Raw genomic sequence first — 13520 nt, 5'->3', positions numbered from 1 at the left:
TCTCCTGCATTGCAGGCAGATTTTTTACCACTGAGACAACAAGGAAAGACAAACTCTGTATGATCTTGTTTATATGTGGAGTCTAATAACCAAACCAAGTGGAAAAACATAAAAAAAAAAAAAAAAACAGAATCAGGCTCAGGGATACAAAGAACAAAGAGGTGATTGCCAAAGGAAAGGAGGATGGCGGGGGTGAGGGATGAATGAAATAGGTGACGAACAAAATTCTGGTTTCAAAATAAATAAGTCACGGAAATGAAATGTGCACCATGGTAAATACAGCCAACAGTATTGTTAAGAAGAGGTCTGACAATAGTTTGGAAGAAAAGGTATGACCAACCTAGACAGGATACTGAAAAGTAGAGACTGCTTTGCCAACAAACGTCTGTCTAGTCAAAGCTATGGTTTTTCTAGTGGTCATGTATAGATGTGAGAGTTGGAACATGAAGAAAGCTGAGTGCCAAAGAATTGATGCTTTCTAACTGTGGTGTTGGAGAAGACTCTTGAGTGTCCCTTGGATTGCAACGAGATCAAAACAGTCAGTCTTAAAGGCAATCAATTCTGAATATACATTGGAAGGGTTGATGCTGAATCTGAAGCTTCAATAATTTGGCCACCTAATGTGAAGGACTGACTCATTGGAAAAGACCCTGCTGCTGGGAAAGATTGAGGGCAGGAAGAGGAAGGGACGACAGAGGATGAGATGGTTGGATGGCGTCACCGACTTGATGGATATGTGTCTGAGCTAGCTCCAGGAGTTAGTGATGGAATGGGAGACTGGCATGCTCAGTCCATGGGGTTTCAAAGAGTCAGACACAACTGAGTGACAACTGAATACTGTCAAAATGTAGTAGCTTTGTATGGCGGCAGATGATACCTAGAATCACCATGGTGATCATTTTGTTATGTATAGAAATATTGAATGGCAGTGTTGGAAATAAGCATTGTTGGTAGTTATACTTCAATTAATGCTCTAACTTTTAAAAGAGAAAGAAAGTAAAAATAAACCACAAACCAATGATCTATGTTATATATTGCAAAAGAGATAGAATTCTTTACTGATTTTCTGATTTCAAAAATAAATTCTCTTGGTGTCAAGATTCTATCCTTGGTGCCTGGGATGGCCTTGTCATTTGTTTAGGTCAACAATTTATAGCCTATACTATATGCCAAGCCTGGGTCTCAAGAGGCTTTGCATGTTTCTTTTCTTACTTTTGAAATGCTACTACTATGTAAACCAGTGATCAGTGCAAAGAAATAGAGGAAAGCAATAGAATGGGAAAGACTAGAGATCTCTCCAAGAAAATTAGAGATACCAAGGAAACATTTCATGCAAAAATGGGCTCAATAAAGGATAGAAATGGTATGGACCTAACAGAAGCAGAAGATATTAAGAAGAGGTTGCAAGAATACACAGAAGAGTTATAGGAAAAAGGTCTTAATGAACCAGATAATCACTATGGTATGATCACTCACCTAGAGCCAGACATCCTGGAATGTGAAGTCAAGTGGGCCTTAGGAAATATCACAATGAACAAAGCTAGTGAAGGTGATGGAATCCCAGTTGACTATTTCAAATCCTAAAAGATAATGCTGTGAAAATCCTACACGCAATAGGTCAGCAAATTTAGAAAACTCAGCAATGGCCACAGGACTGGAAAACGTCAATCCCAAAGAAAGGCAATGCCAAAAAAATGCTGAAACTACCACACAATTGCACTGATCTCACACACAAGTAGAGTAATGCTCAGAATTCTCCAAGCCACTCTTCAACAATATGTGAACTGTGAACTACCATATATTCAAGCTGGTTTTATGATCTCTGGAAACCAGAGCTCATATTGCCAACATCTGCTAGATCATTGAAAAAGTAAGAGAGTTCCAAAAACATCTATTTCTGCTTTATTAACTATGCCAAAGCCTTGAATGTGTGGATCACAACAAACTGTGGGAAATTCTGAAAGAGATGGGAATACCAGACCACCTAACCTGCCTCTTGAGAAATCTGTATGCAGGTCAGGAAACAACAATTAGAACTGGACATGGAACAACAGACTGGTTCCAAATAGGAAAAGGAGTACATCAAGGCTGTATATTGTCACCCTGCTTATTTAGCTTATATGCAGAGTACATCATGAGATATGCTGGGCTAGATGAAGCACAAGCTAGAATCAAGATTGCCAGGAAAAATATCAATAACCTCAGATATGCAGATGACACCACTCTTATAAAAGAAAGTGAAGAAGAACTAAAGACCCTCTTGATGAAAGTGAAAGAGGAAAGTGAAAAAGTTGGCTTAAAGCTCAACATTCAGAAAACTAAGATAATGGCATCTGGTCCAATCACTTCATGGGAATTAGATGGGGAAACAGTGGAAACAGTGTCAGACTTTATTTTGGGGGGTTCCAAAATCACTGCAGATGGTGACTGCAGCCATGAAATTAAAAGACACTTACTCCTTGGCAGGAAATTTATGACCAGCCTAGACAGCATATTAAAAAGCAGAGACATTATTTTGCCAACAAAGGTCCATAGAGTCAAAGCTACGGTTTTTCTAGTAGTCATGCATGGATGTGAGAGTTGGAATATAAAGAAAACTGAATACCAAAGAATCGATGCTTTTGAAATATGGTGTTTCAGACTTTTGAGAGTCCCTTCAACAGAAACGATATCCGAGCAGTCCATCCCGGAGGAAATGCATCCTGATCATTCATTGAAAAGACCGATGCTTAAGCCTACACTCCAACACTGTGGCCAGTGTCGGAAGAGCTGATGGGAAGAGCTGACTCATTTGAAAAGACCCTGATGCTGGGAAAGATTGAAGGTGGGAGGAGATGGAAACGGCAGAGGATGAGATGGTTGGATGCTATCACTGACTCAATGGACATACGTTTGAGTAAACTCCAGGAGTTGGGAGACCTGGTGTGATAGAGTCCTTGGGGTCACAAAGAGTCAAACACGATTGAGCGACTGAACTAAACTGAACCATGTAAATAAACTTAGGTTAGCTTTCTGGATAAGACATCTGACTTCATTCTCTTTTTGACTTACCTGACAGTAAGCTGGACCCCAGTCTTGTGAGTGGGCCCATTCTTCCTCATCTAGCTCTCAATGATTTAGCAGCTGTGTACAGGCATATCAGCCAGCCTAGCTCTGAGAAGACAGGGCTGGTGTGGGCAGCCTTGCAAAACCACCAGGTTGAACTGGCACCCGAGTTCAAATCCTGATTTCATCCCTTGATAGCTCTGCCATCCCACATCTCTATATCTTTTAAAGGTAGGAAAATGTCAATGTTATAGATTAAATGAGTAGCCCAGGCTGTGGACAAAAATTAAACCCAGTGGAAGCTAGTAAGAAAGTAAGATTTAGACTGGTAATGTCCTTCAGAACTTTTTTTAAACTTTTGAGTAAATATCTTTGTTACCTATTTGCATGTAATTTGACAAAGGAGCATCACGTTCAGAGTGCAAAGTTCACTGGCCTTGGATGAAGGAGTCCTGTGATAAGGACAGGACCTGACACTTACCATTTGTGTGATTTTTAAAAAATTTAGATTTAATAGACATGATGACATAATGCCTGTATAATTTTAAGAGGGTCACCTGTCCTCCCTGGAACACAAGTTTATCACATGAAGAAATGTGTTGATCCTTTTCTAGAACCAACTTTCTGTGATTCCAGTTTGTTAAAAGTTCTTATAACCTCTATAAAATCTATCATAAATATAAGAACATGTAACCTCACCTGCAATGATACAGTGTGCAGAACAGATTAACAACCTTTATGCTATGCATGTATCTTTGTAGACATTAAGCATATCATCATCTTGGCTTAAGTGAGAGATGAACTATATCCTTATTTTAACATGAAGTTTTGCATTGTCATACTTGTTTCTATAATAATCAATAATGTGAACTTATGTACATTCCTTAATTTCTTCATCAGGAAAATAATTGGAACTGCTCTTAAATTTTTGGAATGGTAAAGCCCTTTGAAAACCTAACAAAAGCAACGTATGTTCTAAGCAGCTTCCAAAACTGCATGTATGTTTAAGCAAACAAAATTTTAGAGGGCTCAAGAATCCCTATCAATCTACCCACAGATTTTGTGGTCATGATTCTAAATTTAAAATTCTACCTGTAAAGGGGGTTTACCTAGTAGCTCAGGCAGTAAAGAATCTGCCTGCCATGCAAGAGACCCTATTCAATCCCTGGGTCATTTCTTACTTTTGAAGATCCTCTGGAGAAGGGAAGTCAACCCATGCCAATATTCTTGCCTGAGGAATTCCATGGAAATAGGAGTCTGGCCGGCCACAGTCCATGAGGTCAGAAAGAGTCAGACAGGACTGAGAGACTCACACATCCACAAATACACACACACAATAAAAGATACCTAATGCTAACATTCTATACTCCTAAGAGATGAGTAACAAATAATTCAAACTTCAGAAGTTTGCAACTGAATTTCTAAACTTCAGTCCTCCAAAGTGATCTCTCTGTTCATTTGTTATATCAGATAACAAATTCTATTATTCTAGCTTCTCACACGACAAATTGGAACTCAATCTACTTTCTTTTTCCTCCTATTTCCTCTTCAAACTTTCCTCTGAAGTTTGCGCCTAAAAAATGAGCACCAAAAAGTTAAAATACTACACCTATAGTTGAGTTGACACAGAGTATCAGAATCACTAGAGTCAAAAAGCATGTCACCTTGTGTGTCCTCTTGTCTTCTCCATTGTGTAAAAGAATATGTGATGAGTCAGCATAACTGTCACACTGAATTTGAATTCTAGATGAGAGTTACGAATATCCTTAATGGACCTCTGTTTAGAAGTGTGTGTGTGTCTCTGTGTGTGTGTGTGCGCACATGCATGTGTGCATTTGGCAAAAGACAAACTTTGTACTTCTCTTGTGATTTCAGCTGAGGTCGAGTGAAAGTGTAAGTCTCTCAGTTGTGTCTGACTCTTTGTGGCCCATGGACTGTAGCTCTTCTGTCCATGGTATTATCCAGGGAACACCACTGGAATGGGTAGCCATTCTCTTTTCCAGGGGATAAAACTCAGGTCTCCTGAATTGTAGGAAGATTCCTTACTGTCTGTGTTACCAGGGAAGCCCAACTGAGGTCAAAGAGAAGCCAAATCACTTAACTGCCTCTGATCTGAGATGCTTACCTTTGACCAGAAGGACACTCCTGGGAGTGACACTCTTTTCCGTCTTCTCTAAAGTGATGCATTTATTTCTTCAGGAGCCCTTTGGGATTCCTTCCACACAAAAGCCCAGAAATATGTACCATAGTCTCCAAAGACATAATTAGAATTCATGTGAAGTATGGGGATAATGTGTTAATTAGGATATAACAATATGACGAGTACTTCATTAAAAATTGGCTCTTTAAATGGATCTAAGTCACAATCTTACTATTACATATGTCTGATAATTGAAACTCTCTAAATTGTGTTAATTAGACTTCTCCAAAATGAATCATGCAATCCATAATTTTCATCTTTGCCATATGCTCTTCTCTCTGTCAAGGCCATCCTTCCTTTTCTCATTCATCAGACAATTCCAACCCATCTTTGTTGTTATGGCTTGAATTGTATCCCTTCAAAACTCTTTTGTTGGAGCCCTAACCTCCTCTGGCTTACTAACTCAGAATATGACTGTATTTGAAGACGGTGGTGATAGTCACGTCTGGCTTTTTGCCACCCCATGGACTGTAGCCTGCCAGGCTTCTCTGTCCATTGGATTTGTGGGGCAAGAATACTGGAGTGGGTTGCCATTTCCTTCCCCAGGGATCTTCCCAACCTAAGAATTGAACCCACATCTCCTGTATTTCAGGCAGGTTCTTTACTACTGAGCCACCAGGGAAGTAGGTAGGGCCTTAAGAGACATAATTAAGTTAAAATGAGGTGATGAGGATAAGCCCTAATTCAATATGACTTGTCAGTCAGTCAGTCAGTTCAGTGGCTCAGTTATGTCCAAATCTTTGCTACCCCAAGGACTGAAACACCCAGGCCTTCCTGTGCATCACCAACTCCTGGAGTCTTCTCAGACAAATGTCCATTGAGTCGGTAAAGCCATCCAATCATCTCATCCTCTTTTGTTCCCTTCTCCTCCTGCCTTTAATCTTTTTCCAGCAGTAGGGTCTTTTCAAATGAGTCAGTGGACACAGTATTGGAGTTTCAGCATCAGCACCAGTCCTTCCAATGAATATTCAGGACTGATCTCCTTTAGGATGGACTGGTTGGATATCCTAGGTATCCAAGGGACTCTTTGGAGTCTTTTCCAACACCACAGTTCAAAAGCATCAATTCTTCCCCACTCAGCTTTCTTTATTACCCGGTGGCTCAGATGGTAAAGCATCTGCCTACAACGCGGGAGACCTGGGGTCGATCCCTGGGTTGGGAAGAAGGAAATGGCAACCCACTCCAGTATTCTTGCCTGGAAAATCCCATGGACGGAGGAACCTGGTAGGCTACAGTCCATGGGGTCACAAAGAGTCAGACACGACTGAGTGACATTTGCTTTACTTTTATAGCTTTCTTTATAGTCCAACTCTCACACCTGTACATGACTACTGGAAAAACCATAGCTTTGACTCTATGGACCTTAGTTGGCAAAGTCATGTCTCTGCTTTTTATATGCTGTCTGGTGCTGCTGCTGCTAAGTTGCTTCAGTCATGTCTGACTCTGTGCAACCCTATAGATGGCAGCCCACCAGGCTTCCCAGTCCCTGGGATTCTCCAGGCAAGAACACTGGAGTGGGTTGCCATTTCCTTCTCCAATGCATGAAAGTGAAAAGTGAAAAGTGAAAGTGAAGTCGCTCAGTCGTGTCTGACTCTTCGTGACCCCATGGATTGCAGCCTACCAGGCTCTTCCTTCCATGGGATTTTCCAGGCAAGAGTACTGGAGTGGGGTGCCATCACCTTCTCTGAATATGCTGTCTAGGTTGGGCATAACTTTCCTTCCAAGGAGTAAGCGTCTTAATTTCATGGCTACAGTCACCATCTGCAGTGATCTTGGAGGCCAAAAAGATAGTCTGTCACTGTTTCCACTGTTTCCCCATCTATTTGCCATGAAGTGATGGGACCAGATGCCATGATCTTCATTTTCTGAATGTTGAGCTTTAAGTCAACTTTTTCACTCTCCTCTTTCACTTTCATCAAGAGGCTCTTGAGTTCATCTTCACTTTCTTCCATAATGGTGGAATCATCTGCATATCTGAGGCTATTGATATTTCTCCCGGGAATCTTGATTCCAGCTGTGCTTCATCCAGTTAGGCATTTCTCATGATGTACACTGCATAGAAGTTAAATAAGCAGGGTTACAATATATGGCCTTGATGTACCCCTTTTGTGATTTGGAACCAGTCTGTTTTGCCATGTCCAGTTCTAACTGTTGCTTCTTTACCTGCATACAGATTTCTCAAGAGGCAGGTCAGGTGGTCTGATGTTCCAAAGTCTTTAGGATTTTTCCACAGTTTGTTGTGATTCACACAGTCAAGGCTTTGGCATAGTCAATAAAGCAGAAATAGATGTTTTTCTGGAACTCTCTTGCTTTTTCTAAGTATCTTTATTAAAAGAGAAAACTGAGATTTGGACACATGAAGAGATACCAGGAATGCTTGTACACAGAGGAAAAAAAGATGTGTGGAAAAAGCAAGAGGGTTGTTTTTCAGTCGCTCAGTCACGTCCAACTGTTTGTGACCTCACGGACTGCAACACACCAGCTTTCCCTGTCCTTTACCATCTCCCAGATTTTGCTCAAACTCATGTCCACTGAATCAGTGATGCCATCCAACCATTTGCTCCTCTGTTGTGAGGGTGGCCACCTACAAGCAGAAGACAGCAACCCAGATGGCATTTTAACCTTGGCCTTTTATCATACAGAAATGTGATAAAATAAATTGCTGTTGTTTACATCACCCAGTCCATGATATTTTGTTATAACCTATCAAAGTAGTATACTTTCTTATCAACAGTAGGGCTTCTTTATGCTGGCAAACATCACATTTTACATGTATAAAGACTACTTAAGTTAGAGAATGTGAGGACCATAATAAAACGTTCTCTAAGTTTTAATTAATGTACACGTAAAGCTGAACACGTAAAGAAATACAAAAATTGGTGGGATCTTAACTGATATCAGTCATTCGTTCACCGTAGAGAGATTTTTCAGGCCTTCCCTGATAGCTCAGTTGGTAAAGAATCTGCCTGCAATGCAGGAGACCCCAGTTTGATTCCTAGGTTGGGAAGATCCACTGGAGGAGGGATAGGAGACCCATTCCAGTATTCTTGGGCTTCCCTTGTGGCTCAGCTAGTAAAGAATCTGCCTGCAATTTGGGAGGCCTAGGTTCAATCCCTGGGTTGGGAAGATCCCCTGGAGAAGGGAAAAGTTATCCACTCCAGTATTCTGGCCTGGAGAATTCTACGGACTGTATAGTCCCTGAGGTTGCAAAGATTCGGACATGACTGAGCAATTTTCACTTTCGTTGAGCTATTCATTCTGGATCTCTCTTAGATCTAGAGCTATTTGAAATCTCTCTTTGTGTCCCTCTACTCATCTCCTTCTATCTACATCTCCATTTATTTTTAAGCCTCCAGTTTAGCTCAGCTCAGTCACTCAGTCGTGTCCGAATCTTGGTGACCCCATGGGCTGCAGCTCGCCAGGCCTCCCTGTCCACCATCAACAGCCAGAGTTTACTCAAGCTCATGCCCATTGAGTTGGTAATGCCATCCAACCATATCATCCTCTGTTGTCCCCTTCTCCTCCTGCCTTCAATATTTCCCAGCATCAGGGTCTTTTCCAATGAGTCAGTTCTTCATATCAGGTGGACAAAATATTGGAGTTTCACCTTCAGCATCAGTCCTTCCAATGAATATTCAGGACTGATTTTCTTTGTTTATTTATTTTTTCTAGCACTTTTTTTTTCTTTTTAAAGAAAAATTTATTAATTTAATTTAATTATTTTATTTTATTTATTTATTTATTTGAATATAAATTTATTTATTTTTAATTGGAGGCTAATTACTTTACAATATTTTAGTGGTTTTTGCCATACATTGACATGAATCAGCCATGGTTGTACATGTGTTCTCCATCTTGAACCCCCCTCCCATCTCCCTACCCATCCCATCCCTCTGGACTGGTTGGATCTCACTGCAGTCCAAAAGACTCTCAAGAGTCTTCTCCAACACCACAGTTCAAAAGCATAAGTTCTTCAGCTCTCAGCTTTCTTTATAGTCCAACTCTCACATCCATACATGACTACTGGAAAAAAACATAGCTTTGTTGTCAAAGTAATGTGTCTGCTTTTTAATATGCTGTCTAGGTTGGTCATTACTTTCAAGGAGCAAGTGTCTTTTAATTTCATGACTTTAAGTTTTACACTTGCTATACTCTTGTTCTTGATTCTCTAATTTTTGGAGGAAATAATCCTTTACTGAAAACTCACAGTGAATCTAAGTAAACATATTTGGTATCTTCTACATCTATTGCTGAATAAATATATCATGGCAACCAAAGAAAAGATTATCAGAATAAAAAATAAATTTATTTTAAGGGCATTTTGTGACAGGTATTTTACTTGTGACATCTTAACTCATTCTCCTAACTAATGGATAAATATCTCTTCAGAACCAAAAGTTCAAGGTTTGTGTTTTTGTTTTCTCACCTGTGAACTGCAAGATTTGAAGCAAGTCATTTAATCCATGATTTAATAATCAGTTTTACTATTCCCTGGCAGCGCAGCTGGTAAAGAATTCACCTTTAATCCACCTTTAATGCAGGAAAGCCTGGTTCAATTCCTGAGTTAGGAGTGGAGAAGGGATAGGCTAACCACTCCAGTATTCTTGGGCTTCCCTTGTGGCTCAGCTAGTAAGAATCCACCTGCACTGTGGGAGACATGGGTTCCATCCCTGGCTTGAGAAGGGAACCTACCTCCAACCCACTTCAGTATTATGGCCTGGAGAGTTCCCTAGACTGTATAGTCCATAGAGTCACAAAGAGTCAGGCAGGACTGAGTGAATTTCACTTCACTTCATAGATTAAGATTTCATAGATTAAGATACTATATATGCAGGCAACCATGAATACTGTTTTAGAAATCCAATCTCCCACAAAACTCTCAGAATCCAGCCCCTTTATTTCAAAACCATATTCACATACATTATTGTCAGCTGAAAAAATAATACAGGCTGGTATTTCCACATTATTTAATAATTTCTTTGTTTTATTTTTTATTCATTTCTGAGACTACAGGCTGCCATTAATGATGTCGAGATTAATCTGTAAAAAAAAATAGAAAATAAAAAAAAACACTCTTGGTTTACTAAAATCTTTGTTTAAGAAACTGCTTTCTCTATCATTTTCCTCAAGGCATCATTAACATCTTTATTTCTTAAGCTATAGATCAAGGGATTCAACAAGGGAATCACCATTGTATAGAACACAGACACCACTTTATCCCTCTCCAAGGCATAGCTCGTACTTGGCCAGAAGTAAATGAAGAGAATTGACCCATAGTACAAGGTGACAGCTGTCAGGTGAGAGCCGCAGGTGGAGAAGGCCTTCAAGCGGCCTTGGGTGGAGCGGATCTTCAAGAGGGCAGCGATGATGAAGAGATAGGAGGCAAGGGTAAACACAGCAGGAGTAATGACATTAGAGACAAGCAAGAAATAGAGCACAGCCTGGTAGCTTTCCTTCACATCACAGGCCAATTTGACAAGGGGGGGCAGATCACAAAAGAAATCATCAATGACATTGTTCCTACAGAAGTTCAAGGTAAATGTTTCACTAGTGACGATGGTTGAGTTCACAAAGCCACCAAAATATGATGCTGCAACAAGACTGGCACATAACCTTGGGGACATGGCCTGGGAATAAAGCAAGGGGGTGGAGATGGCCACATAGTAGTCATAAGCCATGGCAGCCAACAGGTAACATTCAGTGCAGCTCATTCCAGCAGCAAAGAAGAGTTGAGCTAGGCAGCCAGCAAAAGAGATGCTCTTGTCTTCAGAGATGCAGGTCATCAGGATTTGGGGGGCATAGATGTAAGCATACCAGAGATCCAGGAACCACAGACTTCCAGTGAAGAAATGCGTGGGTATATGGAACCAAGAATCAGACAGGTCAGAGAAACCAGGGTGATGTTCCCTAAAAGACTGCTGATATAAATGATGAGGAAGATGTAAAAGAGAACTCTCTGTAGCCACAGGTCTGTCATAAATCCTAAAAGTATGAGCTGCTTCACTGAGGTAAAATTGTTCTCATCCATTGATTTTGAGTTTCTATGGTTCTTTTCTATAAATGGATTAATAAATATGTCATAATTTAAGATATCAGTATATCACTCACTCACCCCCTGGTCACCTAATCTAAGACAGAGGAGGCAAGAATACACAATGGGAAAAGATAGTCTCTTCTGTAAGCAGTGCTGGGAAAACTGAAAAGCTACATGGCGGGGGGTGGGGGTGGGGGGGAATGAAATTAGAGCAATTTCTAACAGCATACACAAAAATAAACTCAAAATGGATTAAAGGTCTAAATGTAGGACCAGATACTATAAAACTCTTAGAGGAAAATCTAGGCAGAACACTATCTGACATAGATCACAATAAGATTATTTTTGATCCACCTACTACAGTAATGAGAATAAAAGCAAAAATAAACAAATGAGACTTAAGCAAACTTAAAAGCTTTTGCATAGCAAAAGAAACCATAAACAAAACAAAATAACCCACAGAAAGGAAAAAAAAAAAAAGCAAATGAACCAACTGACAAAGGATTTATCTCTAAATACACAGGTTATGTAGTTTGATGTCAAAACAAACAAAAACCTCAATCAAAAAATGAGAGGAAAATCTACACAGACATTTCTCCAAAGAAGACTTATAAATGACCAAGAGGCAAAGAAACGATGCCCAGCATAGCTAATTATCAGAGAAATTCGAATAAAAACTACAAGAAGGTATCTCCTCTCACCAATCAGAATAGCCATCATCAAAAATTCTACAAACAATAAATGCTGGAGAGAGAGAGAGTATGGAAAAAAGGAAACCCTCCTACACCATTGATGAGAATATAAATTGGTATGACCATCATGGAGAACAGTAAAGAGTTTCCTTAAAAAAAAAACTAAAAATAGAACTACCATATGACCCAGAAATCCCACTCCTGAGCATATCCCTGAAGAAAACCATGATTCCCAATTCACTGCAGCACTATTTACAATAGCTAGGACACGAAAGCAGCCTAAATGCCCATCAGTGGAGGAACGGATAAAGAGAATGTAGTACACAAATACAATGGGGTATTGTTATGGTTATTTTAGTTGCTAAGTTGTGTGCTCTTTTGGGAACCTATGGGACTATAGCCCACCAAGCCCTTCTGTCCATGGGATTTCCCAGGCAAGAATACTGGAGTGTGTTGCCATTTCCTTCTCCAAGCGATCTTCCCAGCCTAGAAATCAAACCTGTATCCCCTGCTTAGCAGTCAGATTCTTTACCACACAGCCACCTGGCAAGTCCACAATGAAATATTACTCAGCCATTAAAAAGAATAAAATAATTCTATTTGCAGTGACATGGATGGACCCAGAGATTGTCATAAAGAGTGAAGACAAATATCATCTGATACTGCTTATATCACATATATTTAAAAACAGTACAGATGAACCTGTATACAAAACAGAAATACAGTCATAGATGTAGAAAACAAACATGGATATCAAAAGGGAAAGGGTGGGGAGAGGAATAAATTGGGAGATTGGGATTGCCATATATACACTTCTACTACTGCTGCTCAGTCGTGTCCGACTCTTAGCGACCGCATGGACTGCAGCCCACCAGGCTCCTCCATCCATCGGATTTCCCAGGCAAGAGTACTGGAGTGGGGTGCCATTGCCTTCTCCGATATACACACTACTATGTATAAAATAGATAACTAGTAAGAACCTAGTGTATAGCAAAGGGAACTCTACTCAATACCCTATAGCGACCTATATGGGAAAAAGTTGTTTTTAATAAGTGAACATATGTATATGTACAACTGTTTCACTTTGCTATACATTCAACATTGTAAATCAACTGTATTCCAATAAAAACTTATGAAAAGATATCAGTATATCATCATATGCCATTTTAAATCATGGAAATTCCAATTGATACATATATACTATTACTTTTAAGACATGTTTATGCTGAACCGTTTATCATTTTTTAATACATAGGAAATCATTGTATGCTGCCTTGAAAGAGCAGATGAACATAATATAGTTTGTGTCACCTCATATTTTAATCTAATTTTCCTCCTTTTGAGAGAGCATGTTTCTTTTCTCCTGTTTGCACCTAGGATGATGTGGGGCCAGGTATGCAATGTTTTCCAGTGAGTCAACCCTTCGCATGAGGTGGCCAAAGGACTGGAGTTTCAGCTTTAGCATCATTCCTTCCAAAGAAATTCCAGGGCTGATCTCCTTCAGAATGGACTGGTTGGATCTCCTTGCAGTCCAAGGGACTCTCAAGAG

At 39.9% G+C, this 13520-nt stretch overlaps 1 pseudogene; it reads right to left on the bottom strand.

Moving 5' to 3' along the window:
• Window positions 1-10341: 10341 nt before the first annotated feature.
• Window positions 10342-11273, bottom strand: LOC120875988 (annotated as a pseudogene).
• Between the last annotated feature and the right edge of the window lie 2247 nt (window positions 11274-13520).

Source organism: Oryx dammah, unplaced genomic scaffold (assembly GCF_014754425.2).
Source record: "Oryx dammah isolate SB20612 unplaced genomic scaffold, SCBI_Odam_1.1 HiC_scaffold_17, whole genome shotgun sequence".
NCBI classification, from domain to species: domain Eukaryota; kingdom Metazoa; phylum Chordata; class Mammalia; order Artiodactyla; family Bovidae; genus Oryx; species Oryx dammah.
Note: the sequence above shows the minus strand (reverse complement) of the source record. Positions and strands in the feature narration are given on the sequence as shown.